Source organism: Corythoichthys intestinalis, chromosome 1 (assembly GCF_030265065.1).
Source record: "Corythoichthys intestinalis isolate RoL2023-P3 chromosome 1, ASM3026506v1, whole genome shotgun sequence".
NCBI lineage: Eukaryota > Metazoa > Chordata > Actinopteri > Syngnathiformes > Syngnathidae > Corythoichthys > Corythoichthys intestinalis.
The window spans coordinates 45,663,246-45,676,877 of NC_080395.1; the positions used below are offsets into that span (position 1 = coordinate 45,663,246).

The 13,632-nt window shown below is 40.2% G+C and overlaps 1 protein-coding gene across 1 annotated transcript in view; it reads right to left on the reverse strand.

The window, feature by feature from the left end:
* The window catches only part of nfat5b (nuclear factor of activated T cells 5b), a 57,809-nt gene that overhangs the window by 22,293 nt on the left and 21,884 nt on the right, over positions 1 to 13,632 (reverse strand). The gene's annotated exons all lie outside the window — the stretch shown is intronic.

Consider the following 13,632-nt stretch of genomic DNA (forward strand, 5'->3'; position numbering starts at 1 on the left):
AAGCTTTATTGGTGGATTTTCTCAAGTTAAAGCGCCACAAAGAAATTAATAAATTTAATTGTGTAAGCAGGATCTGTGTATTATTTTTATTATTTAATTACAGGTGTTTTAGCTCATTTCAATATATTTTATTTAAATTGGCTATTATTTATGTTATTAGGGCCCGAGCACTAAGCGTGCGAAGGCCCTATTGTTTTGCAAAGGATTATTATTTTTTTTTTATTTATTTTTTTTTTTCAGGGCAAATGAAAACGGCCAATTTGGAGGCCTGAACATGCACGAAAAGTCACCAAAATTTGCACATACGTCCGGAAAATTGTAAATTTCGATAATTTTGCAACGTTGCAAAAAAATATAACAAAATGGCTCAGTGGCGCCCCCTTGAAATTTTAAAATTGGCCTATAACATTAGGGTCTTTCAGCGTAGAGCAATGAAATTTGGGGGGTCTATACCTTGTCCAAAACCGCTCCAAAAAAGCATTTACACCCATATTCCAAACCCAACAGGAAATCGGTTATTTTGGGTCAAATATGAAATTTTTGTCGATTTACAGGGTGCACATTTGAGACCTTTTCGCCGAGGGAGTTGGTTGGATCATCTTGAAAATTGGTGAGACTATTCAGGAGACATATGAAATCTTAAGTTTTGAAAATGGTGCGTTTTCATTCACGGGTCTGACCTGGGCGTGGTGCCAAAGTCGGCCATTTTTTCGGCAAAATGACAAATTCAGTAAATGACTAATAGTTCCTTGACACAACGTTCAATCTTTTTCATATTTGGCATGTATGTGTGGTATCCCACCCTTAACACGAGTGCATTGAAATATTACCCATTAGGTCTAGCGCCCCCTAGTGAGAACAGGAAATGCCTTTTTTTACGAGACAGGTTCCTCCTCCAAGGGAAAAAAATCTGTTGACCTCAAACCTGCATCAGGGGAGCCTTAAGACCTGTGTTCAGGTGCCTGATGAAAAATATTGAGGTTTCGTTGAGGCGGAGGGGTCCAAACAGGAAAGTGAAAATGAACGTAAACAATTTGTCACGCAAAAAGCTTTGAACAGTCATAACTCGGCAGATATGCAACATATCTGCGCCAAACTTCCCGTGTTTGTTGAGAGTCATACCCTGAAGGTTCTTGTAGGGGTCATTTGCATCAACTCTACAGTGCCAACTAGTGGCGACAGAAAGAAGTTTTAAAAAAGGCCTTTCCTATTGGGTTTTTTCAACATAGAGCAAGGAAATTTGGGGAGTAGATACCTTATGCAAAACTGCTCCAAAAAGTCTCTTGCACCCATATTCCAAATCCAACAGGAAATCGGGTATTTTGGATCGAATGTGAAATTTTCATGGTTTCACAGTAAGAGTTTACATTTGGAGGCTTGAATATGCACAAAAACTCGTAAAAATTTGCACATACATGCGGCTTTGGATAACGTTCGATAATCTTGCAATGTTACGAAAAAATGTAACAAAATGCCTCAGTGGCACCCCCTTGAATTTTTCAAAAAGGTGTTTCCTATTAGGTTTTTTTAACATAGAGTGATGAAATTTGGGGAGTCGATACCTTGTGCAAAACTGCTCCAAAAAGTCTCTTGCACCCGTATTCCAAATCCAACAGGAAATCGGGTATTTTGGATCGAATGTGAAATTTTTATCGGTTCACAGTAGGAGTTTACATTTGGAGGCTTGAACATGCACGAAAACTCACAAAAATTTGGACATACATGTGGCTTTGCATAATGTTCAATAATCTTGCAACGTTACAAAAACATGTAACAAAATGGCTCAGTGGCGCCCCCTTGAAATTTTCAAAAAGGCCTCTCCATTTAGGTTTTTTCAACGTAGAGGGATGAAATTCGGAGAGTCGATACCTTGTACAAAACTGCTCCAAAAAGTCTCTTGCATGCGTATTCCAAACCCAACAGGAAATCGGGTATTTTGGATTGAATGTGAAATTTTTATCGATTTACAGTGTGCACATAATTATCGGCCGATAATGGCAATTATGACGTCACACAGATAATACAGATAATAAAAAAATCAACCGATAATGCAATCCGATAATTATATACTTGATTTAGCCTCCAAATGTGCGCAACCAAGCAGTTTTCTCCACTTCTTCACTGCCGCCTGCTCAACCCCTCCCCTCTCTGAAGCCCCTGTGGGAGGAGGGGTTTAGGAGTACGGCGTCATAGAGGAGGCGGTGTTACACATCAGTGTTGAGGCGCTCTCACTAGCGTGCGTTGCTTTTCCCGTGTGTGAAATGAAATAAACGACGCTCTCGCCATCTGCAAAACAGTTCCTCAAGGCCTAAAGAAAGCGTCCTCATTGAACACCACTAGCACTAACCCAGCAGCCATTTAAAACTGCATCACAATGATTTTTGGAACGAATATGCTGCTGCTAGCACGAATGCTAAAGCTATTGTTAACAAATAAACTATAAAGGAAGCTACGGGGCTTGTGACGATACAGAGACGCTGCGGTCCTCCCGGAGTCGGGGTGTTTGGGAATGCAGCCCAAAGCGAGTGGTAAACTCCCATCTATGGCTAAACACCTCACGAGATCGATAGTTGACAAGTAGCTGTCTTCCGACGGAGCCCGCCGGTCCGGCAGGCCGCCGCCTCGCCCTAGGCGGGTAGAGCATGAGAGCAGAGCCATGCACCGAATGCGCCGCAGCGAGCCGGCCGGGGCGGGCGGATATACGGTACGAACTTTGCTGCCGCCGCCACTCCGGTTTAAGACAGAGGCCTGGCGCGGGTGCTAACTTGGCAGCCGGGCGGACTGAAGGGCACAGGCGGGAGGAAATTCCCGAAATGACCCGATAGCCAAACCCCTGGATGAAAAAATAATGCAGTTTATATGACCACGATTCTTCGTGAAAGACATGTCGATCACATCAGTTTTACCACGGACATTTACACAGGTGATGTCAACAAACCATGTTTATCATGACGGCACAGTGGTTAGTTGATAATTGTAACATGCACCAAACGACACAAAGAAGTCATCCAGTCAGTAATGCATTCAGTACGCTTTAAATTTATGACGTCTTAATCGGATCATTCTTCTTAAATCTAGTCAAATAATTTTCCCCATCTTGTTTGAGTGTTGAAGACTAGTTGAATGCGCCAGATTATTCCACTTACTTGAACTAAATATTGCAATCTGTTCTTATTAAGCCCAAACATCTAAAAAAAAAATAAGGTCATTTTTCACCTAAATCAAGAAAAAATTGCTTTCAAATAATGTTTTGAACCATACATATTCTTGAATAAAGAACATTTCTGACAAGTTTTTTTTTTAGGATTATGTATAATAATTTATTGCTTAAAATAAGGCTGTTAATCTTATTTTCAGCTGGCCATTTTTCTTCAAGAAATCTGAGTGAAATATACTTGAAGTGCTGGCAGTTAATTTAACTTATTTCCAATAGATTTACACTGAAAACAAGGGACTTTAACTAGTCTTAAGGAGCTGTGTTTTTGCTGTGTAGTAATGTTATACTTTAGGAATGGCGTACTTTTAAAGCCATTTTTGTGCAACTTATGTATTTACTCTGTAAGTAATTGTTGCCAAAAGTTTACCATTACACAATGTCAGACAATCTGTCTTTATTTAGATGTTGGAATTTACTACTACTACTACTACTTGTTCACATTTGATGTTGAAAAAAAAAGAGCAATATTATTTTTGCACAGCAATATTTTCTCTTGTGTATACTTTAAAATTTTCCATAAATCTTTAATAAAATTATCGGCTTGACATTATCGGTTGGAACGAGGAGGAAATTATCGGTCATCGGTATCGGCTGAAAAATGCATTATCGTGCATCACTAATTATTTGTCCTACATTTGGGGTTAATTTTTTTCAGTAGTCCTCCACCCCCCCACAAAATGAAAATATTTTATTTCGAAGAATATAGTAATTAAATATATAGTGTTATCGATCGAATGCACCCAACAGATAAACGGACATTTAACTCACTGGGGAAAAAAAATACTTAGAAAAATATAGTACCCTGCCAACACAAATGAGGATTTTTTTGGCCTTGGCGTAGATCTGAGCTCAAATGAGTTATCTAATCTAGTTATCATAAGCAAACCTTCCTGAAACAATAGGTTACATAGCTAAAATAATAACGTCTGCAGAGATGTCCACTTGAGTCCTGTGAAATGATATCAAACTCATATCAAAATGTCAAAGCAACTGAGGCGCGTGAACGAAAACAGATCTTATTACAACAGGCAATAGGGCTGTCCAACACTGTTCTCTGTCCACTCCATGCCTTGGGTCAACACATTTACCAGAAGCCTGATTCATCATCTGAATATTATGGTGTAAACCAAGAGCACCCCCTTTAAGTTGCCCTGACTCTCTTCCCTGCCAACTGCTAGCTTTAATTATTTGCAGCTGAGCCCTGGGGTTCTCTGCTATTATCAGATACTGAACCCTCCCATTGTTACCTCTCACAGTGTACAAAACCCAAACCCAGGAAACACTGAAACCAGCCTATGCTTCATCACTGCCAAATCCCTCTAGTCTCTGACAGCTCTACGTAGATGAACAGAGAATGCGGATTCCCAGAAGGGGGCTTAATTCTGAACTTCGTATACAAAGTACTAGACTGAGGGATTGACCGTGGCTGTGCTGCTCTCATACTTGCCACCTCCTATACAAAAACTTTCTCCAAGTCTCTACCTCCAGTCTTCTTGGGGCTCACTTGCAGACTGCACATGCAGAAACATGTGCTCCAAGTGGGCAGACCTTCCTGTAAACACATTGCCAACCGCACAGGCAGAAAATATGTACAGTTCACTCCACTCACAGGTCTCGCATCACTGGCTGGACTGTTCAAAGTGTTTCCACAGGCTCTGGATGTTTTGAAAAAGTGAAAACTGCTGAATATTTGTTTCCTCGTAAGCAGACAGAGTGCAATTCTTCATTCGCGTGTGACAAAGCACTCACCCTTTCACTCCAACTGTACAAACAAAAACCAACCACATCACTTCATGTTTGGCTTTTAGCTTATTAGTGATGTTATGCACACTTCTCACTACAGAGCACCAATACTGTCTGGGACCATCATCATAAAGGATGATACTCACTTGTCAGATTTAGATATACTCTTAAATGTTCATACGGGACGGGTAAAATCAGCTTAATGCTTTCTCTTCGTTTGACTAACTTAGTTCGCATTACAATTTGGTGCCAGCAGCATTACACAGAAGGGCAAGTATAGCTTGTCATTACTTCATCGTCATACATTGGGTCATGCTGTGTTACTGTAAGAGTTGCAGGTTAAAAAAAATAAAATAAAAAAAATCAACAACTCACTCACCATGTGAACGTCAGGACATGCACTCCCATTCATTCTGCTCACATTCCTGTTGCCTGCTCTTACTAGCCCCGACACCTAGGGCGTGGCACTTTTTGGGGGGCTGCTTAAAACCCCTCCTCCACTCCTGCTACCTTGCACTCTCTCCCCTGACTTGTGTGTTTACAATCATTATAGAACCATGCCTGTACTTCAACTTGCCTAACAGGTTAGTACATAACATGCACATTAAAAAAAGGGCATTTAAATGAACCATCTTAAAACATTAAACTTTTTCGAACACTATGCATTTTTATTAATGTAGCTGTAAATTTATCTTGCGAATTTTGCCTAATTTGTGGAGTGATTAGACACACAAAGTTAAGAACTCTGTGTAAATACTGTATGTTGAGGCTGGTGTCTGCATCAAAGCTTGTACAACAACCCTGAAATGTTTACAGCCAAGCCTACAGGAAGGCTGCCAGTGGATCCATAGCAACACAGATCACCGGACAAGTTGAATTCTCTCTCCTGAAGAACCAAAAATTTATAATCCAATTCAAATGATGAAAAAAGCAAGTGTATCTGGATTAGTAAAATATCCTGTAACCCAGAGCAAAATATTGAAGCATTATACCCAATAATGTAGGCCAGAGAAAAATATTAAAGCGTTATACCCAATAACAACAATAGAGGGCATGAGCGACATTTGAATGAAGTCAGAGACTCACAACTATGACGTCAGCGCATGCGCACTTCCTTTTGGAACGTTGGCTTTTCTAACTAAGGGGGAAAAGTTTTGTTCGCCCAGAAAGAAATGAGAAAAAGAGAAAAAAAAAGCAAATTGACGAATGCATTAACTGTTGCTGTGTGGCGTCTGTTGCGTGAAGCGAATTCAGACGGTCACGTGGTGAAAATATTGAGCAGAAACCACTCGGTAAGATGTGGAAACAATTCGCTAATTCGCTAATGCTAAATTTGCATTCATGGCTAACTGCTAGCGCCTTATTCATGCAGGCCAAAAGCCTTGTGTGAGAAGAAGAGGACCAGGCGTCGTCAGTTAAGACTATTCGGTGAGATAATTTTATCAAAATATACTGCTGTTTGAAATGGTATAAACTATAGTTCCATTTGAAAGGAAAAGAAATGTAATTATTAATGTTGTTAATGGAAATGTCATTTATTGCGTACAAAATGCTTTGTAAATGACTAGAAGTATATTCTTGAGTGTTTACACTCAGTAGTGTTTGAAAAAGTTGTACAACAAAAATGAAACTGAAACATTGAAACTGAAAAGATTGTAACCCAAGACCTGTGTTAAATACAGGTCAGGTTTTTTTTTCTGATTGGAAAAAAAAGAAAGATCATCAGATTGGATTCAACGATGGCGAGCTAACCCAGAGTGATTTGAAGAACCAAGAACATCGAAAATTCTGGAATAACAGACGGACTGTCTGTGTGGTAGGATTGTATCAGTCATCGGACTGATACATACATTTTTTTTCTTCGAAAAGAGTGCACTCCAACGAACATTGAAAACTATTGCAATAGAAAAACTGAGACATTGAATTAGTTGCCACTACAACTAATATTGGACAAATTTTGACTGACAAAACAATTGACTGAGACTCAAGACTATTTTTTTTTCTATCTTTCTTGTTGTGAATTTTATAGTGTGTTATTTCTAATTCATTGTTGTTTAATTGTTAAAAAATTTGTTGTTAATATTGTTCATTAAAAAATATACAAAAAAAAGCATTCCGATTGCCTAAACCTGATGTTAGATGTGGTTATCGTAGCCAAACCAAATAAACCGAACCTAGATTGCAGCTCCTATCGGTATACATACACAAGGGTATAGATAGGGGCTACATAAAAAGTGGCGAGCTAGCCAGGAGATACTTCGATACGATTACTGCACTGCATCAGGTTTATGTAATTTTTGTACTCAGTTGAATACTAAAAGTTTTTGGGGTGTCCTAAAAAAAAAAATGGACATCATTGAGAAAGAAAATGTAAAGGTTCCAAATTCTGTGATTATCACTGGTTTGTCTAATACAGTGGTAGATGAGGAGATAATGGATTACTTGAAACAATATGGCGCTATAGAGAGACATATTGTAATTCCGCAGTTGCCGGATCATCTAATAGTAGAGTTCAAAACTGGTGCAGCTGTTGAATTTCTAAAGCTGCCATTTGACAGAACCGCCGAAGCAAACACCACAGTAGTTCACCATGTTGATGCATTAGCCAATACATATTCTAATGAGAAAGGCAATGACATTGCAGACAAATTTTTGTCTGATCTTAAAACCATGGCGAAAATAAGTGGTAAATCATTTGAGAATATTTTGAGAGAGGGCTTAACTAGAATAACGGAAGTTATTGGAGAGTCAAACGAAGAGCCTGCTGATGTTGAAGGACATGAACCTGATACATCCAGAACTATTAGTTCAGAAGTAAATGAGAACATTGCTCCAGCCACAGTAACTTCAGAATCCAACAGAAAACTTCCATCTGAACAGATTATCCCACCAGAAGTGCAACGTTTAGTTGTCGAACACATTGTCAAAACCCCAGATACCTCTTCGCAGAGTATTTCCACTGCAAGGTTGCGACCATTTTCAGGTAGGATGCCATGTCCAAATTTTGAAGTAGACTATGACACTTGGCGAGATAGTGTTGAGTTTTATTTAGCTGATTCCACAATTTCAGATAGACAGATTGTAAGGAAAATTGTCGACAGTTTATCATCTCCAGCTGCCAGTGTAGTCAAGTCGTTAGGTCCACACTCAAGTTCCAGAGCGTACTTAGAACTTCTTGATGCTGCATTTGCTACAGTGGAGGATAGTGATGAATTGTTCGCTAAATTCCTTAGTCTTAACCAAAATGCTGGTGAAGCAGCATCCAACTATCTTCAAAGACTTCAGAATGTTTTGAACAAATCTGTACAAATGAAGGCAATTTCAGTCATTGATGCAGATAAGCAGCTTTTAAAACAGTTCTGTAGGGGATGCTGGGATAATGACCTTATAAGACAGCTTCAGCTAGAAAGTAAGGTTAAAGACCCACCCAGTTTCTCTGAACTCTTATGGCTGCTGCGCACAGAGGAAGATAAGCAAGCTACAAAAGCCACACGAATGAAACAACATTTGGGCTTCACAAAACCCAAAGCCCAAACCCAAGCTCACAATATCAGTTTTTGTGACAAGACTGATAGCATCTCAACTGCTGAAATGAACAAACAACCTACAGAACTACAGAAAATTCAGAAGCAACTTGTCAGTCTTCAGTCTCAAATTGCAACATTAATGCAACTCAAAGAAAATAAACCTACAATGAACCAAGGAGAGAAAACCAAAAACAAAAAGCCTAGTGACAGGAGGGAATCATCTAGTGTGAAGCAATCTCCAGTCAAACCTAGCTCTGTGTCCAAACGACCAAGACCATGGTATTGCTTTCACTGTGGTGAGGACGGACACATTAAAACATCTTGCAACAATCCTCCCGACCCTGCACTTGTGAATGCCAAGAGACAAGAGCTGAAAGCCAAACAAGAAGCTTGGGAGAAGAGCAACGCAGCAGATAATTTAAACATGTAGCTGTTTCCATTGAGGGGCAAATGGGAACAGAAGTGAAAGAAAGTCCCAAAACTAACACTGTGCACAAATCCAGAATTTCACTAAAACAACACCAAACAGTCCAAACAAGAACAATTCCAAAAGGGCTTGTTGGCACCAAAACTGCAGCTAACATTAAAGTCAATGGAATTGAATGTAATTCACTACTCGATACCGGTTCACAGGTCACCACGGTTTCAAAATCGTTTTACAATTTGCACTTGTCAGACCAAATAATGCACCCAATTAGTGATATTCTTGAAGTGGAAGGAGCAACTGGTGATTTGGTCTCCTATGCTGGTTATGTACAGTTAAATGTACAATTTCCTAAAGAGTTCATTGATTGTGAACCTCAAATTCAAACTCTAGCCTTAGTTGTGCCAGATGTTCGCTCCAACAGCGACACCCCAATACTGATTGGAACTAACACTTTAGATCCACTTTATGAACAGTACTGTGACTCCATACCTTCAATTAACCCTTATTGTGGTTATCATCAAGTACTGAGGATTTTACGATTTAGACAGGATCAACAAGATGACCAGTTTGGGTTTGTAAAATTGCGAAGCAGGAAACCAGATGTTATTCCAGCTGGTCAAAAAGTTGTATTAGACGGGTTTGTTAATGTCAGTGGTGTCAGCAATGAAAAATGGGCATTGCTTGAACAACCCACCCTGTCATCATTACCGGGTGGAATCTTTATTGACAGTTGTCTCATTACTCTACCGGCCTGTTTCCCACACAAAATTCCAGTTGTGCTTAATAATGAGACCAACCGTGATATTTCTTTGCCCATTAATTGTGTTGTTGCCAAACTTAGTGTACCCCAGAAAATTACTGACATCCAGAACGTTCCGCTAAGTCAGAAATGTGAAGGAAGTTCTGAAGAGTTTGCTAAACCGACAAATCAACAGACATATGACACATCAGGAAGTCTAAAATTTGATTTTGGAGATTCCCCACTTCCAGAAGAGTGGAAGGCTAGAATCATTAAAAACTTGAATACATACTCTGATGTTTTCTCTCATGATGATCTCGATTTTGGTCATGCAACTAAAGTTAAACACAGAATACAGCTAAAAGAGGATACTCCTTTTAAACAGAGACCTCGTCCTATACATCCTCAGGATTACAACGCTGTAAGACGTCACCTCCAAACGCTCCTAGATGCTGGGGTTATACGCGAATCAGAATCACCATTCTCATCTCCTATTGTTGTTGTAAAAAAGAAGAATGGTGATATTCGTTTGTGTGTCGATTATCGAAAATTGAACAGCCAGACTATCAAAGATGCGTACGCTTTACCTAACCTTGAAGAATCATTCTCGGCACTCAATGGGTCTCAATGGTTCTCGGTTATGGATTTAAAATCGGGCTACTATCAGATAGAGATGGAGGAGAGCGACAAGGCGAAAACAGCATTTGTATGTCCGCTTGGTTTCTGGGAGTGGAATAGAATGCCACAGGGAATAACTAATGCGCCAAGCACCTTCCAGCGCTTAATGGAGAAGTGCATGGGTGACATCAACTTGCGCGAAGTTTTGGTTTTCCTTGACGACATAATAGTTTTTTCAAAAACTTTAGAGGAACATGAGATTCGTTTAGCCAAAGTTCTTGAACGGTTACGAGAAAATGGTTTGAAATTGTCACCAGAGAAGTGCCGTTTTTTTCAAACGTCAGTTCGATACCTCGGACATATTGTGTCTCGAAATGGAGTGGAAACCGATCCAACAAAGATCGAAGCTTTAAAAACCTGGCCGAAACCTCAGACACTTAAGGAACTGAGATCATTTTTAGGCTTCGCTGGGTACTATCGCCGGTATGTGGAGGGATATTCAAAAATCACAAAGCCCTTAACCAACCTTTTGACAGGCTACCCACCTAGCCGTAAAATGACCAAAGTATATAAAAATGCCGATCAGTACCACGACCCAAAAGGCCAATTCGGAGAAAGATGGACAGCTGATTGTCAAAATGCATTTGAAGACATAATCGAGAAATTAACGTCATCTCCAGTTCTCGGTTTTGCTAATCCCGAGAAACCTTACGTCCTTCATACGGACGCCAGCACAACGGGACTTGGGGCGGCATTGTATCAGGAGCAGGATGGGCAGAACAGAGTTATTGCTTATGCGAGTAGGGGTCTTTCAAAGAGCGAAGCCCGATACCCAGCACACAAGCTGGAATTTCTAGCTTTAAAATGGGCTGTTACTGAGAAGTTTCACGATTACCTGTATGGAAATACATTCACGGTTGTAACAGACAACAATCCACTCAGGTACATTCTCACCACTGCAAAGCTAGATGCAACCAGTTACCGTTGGTTGGCCAACCTGTCTACTTACTCCTTTGATATCAAATACCGGGCGGGAAAACAAAACCAGGATGCTGATGGGTTATCAAGAAGGCCACATGGAGAATTGATCAATGACCAAATCTCTCAAGACGAAATAATGAGAATTCGTGATTTCACCTCACACCATTTAGTTTCTGAAGACGTAGTCAAGGCAAGCTGTCAACATCATACTTTGGTACAAGAAGAAGAGCTAGGTCAGTCTCCTTGTTTTATAGAGTCACTAGCACTCCATCCGAATGCTATTCCAGCCGCCTTTGAAGAAGATGGAGAGATATCTGATGAACTTTTCACATTCCCAAAGTATAGTGATGCTGAATTAGCTAGACTACAGCAAGCAGATCCTGTGATTTCTACTGTCATTAAGTCCCTTGAGTCAGGGGATCCCGTACCTGACAGCTTAAAGTTAGAGCTGCCAGAGCTTTGTCTGATGCTTAGAGAGTTACCTCGTCTAGAACTGAAAAATGGACTTTTATTCAAGAAACGGCATTGTGGCAACACAATAGTGTATCAATTTGTTCTTCCACGTGCATTGAGATCATCCATTTTCACTAGTCTGCATGATGAGATGGGTCATCTTGGAATAGATCGTACTCTTGATTTGGTCAGATCCCGGTTTTACTGGCCAAAAATGGCGTCTGAGATTGAGCTCAAAATCAAAACCTGTGCACGATGTGTTAAAAGAAAGAAACAACCAGACAAAGCTGCACCTTTGGTCTCCATCACAACTAGCCGTCCAATGGAGCTAGTCTGTATGGATTTTTTGTCATTAGAGCCAGACAGTCACAACACAAAAGATGTTCTCGTTATTACTGACCATTTTACAAAGTATGCAGTAGCTATCCCAACGAGAGACCAGAAAGCATCTACAGTAGCACGTTGCTTATGGGAACAATTTTTCATCCACTACGGATTTCCCGAACGTCTACTGAGTGATCAAGGTCGTGATTTTGAATCTGTGCTCATCAAAGAACTTTGTACCTTACTCGGTATAAAGAAAATAAGGACAAGTCCATATCATCCACGAGGAAACCCAGTTGAGCGGTACAACCGTACGCTTCTCAGTATGCTGGGAACTCTACAAGAGAAACAAAAGATGAAGTGGCGTGATTATGTGAAACCTCTAACTCACGCATACAACTGCACGAAAAATGACGTAACAGGGTTCACACCCTATGAACTCATGTTTGGCCGGCAACCACGGTTACCGATTGACATAGCTTTTGGGTTGCCAGTCAAGGAGGGTTCCATTCCAACACACGCTCAATATGTGAAAAATTTGAAATCTTACCTGAAATCAAGCTACCAGATTGCGACAGAAAATGCAAATAAAGTGGCTGACAAGAACAAGAAAACCTTTGATGTGCGGATAAGAGAAAGTACTCTAGAGATAGGCGATAGGGTACTAGTGCGTAATGTCCGTCTCAGGGGTAAGAATAAACTTGCCGATCGTTGGGAGTCAACCATTTATGTTGTCCAAAAGAGAGCAAGTGATTTGCCAGTGTATACTGTGTGCCCTGAAGGTCAAGATGGACCAACACGTACTTTGCACCGGGATCTATTGTTACCTTGTGGATTTCTTCCCGAAAATGAGGAAACACTTGCTAAGCCAAAGACTACCACCAAGCGTAGAACAAGAAATGACACGCAAATGGATGATGACCATCAATTTCATTCTCTTGATGAGGATGAAGATGAAATTCAGTTCTGTTCCCCGGACATTGAGACGGTGTTTCACCCTGTCGAACCCATGGTAAAACTAACAATACCAACAAAGGATAGATTAAAACCTGTACCAAACTTGGAAAAAGTACCCGATGTGGAAATGGAAAAATCAATTCCAGTGAAACAACCCAATCTGTCAGAGTCGATCAACACTCAATTCCAAAAATCGGTTGTGGAAGAAAATGGACACTTATCCCACGATTTAGCAGGAGAATGTCAATCACATTCTAATGATTCCGAGCCAAATGAAGAAAATGGAATACAAACTGAAAATCCACTAACCGAAATGGAAGAGAATGTGTTTAGGATTGAAACGGAGGACCTAACTAATGCAAAAGAAAATGAAATGGGAAGCAAAACTGATCAAGTTCTTGTTGACAACTCCTTCCAAAGTTCAGCTGAATTTGCAGAGGTTACACAAGAGAGTAACCCTTTACCTGCAGAAGATACAGGTGAAAGTGATCAATATTCCCAACAATCATTACGCAGATCTGTACGCCTACGAAAACCACCTGAAAAACTTACTTATTCTCAGTTAGGAAAACCATTCCTTTCTTTGATTCAAACTGTTTTCGATGGTTTCAATACAGCATTAGGCGAAATGTTTGAAGAGAGATTG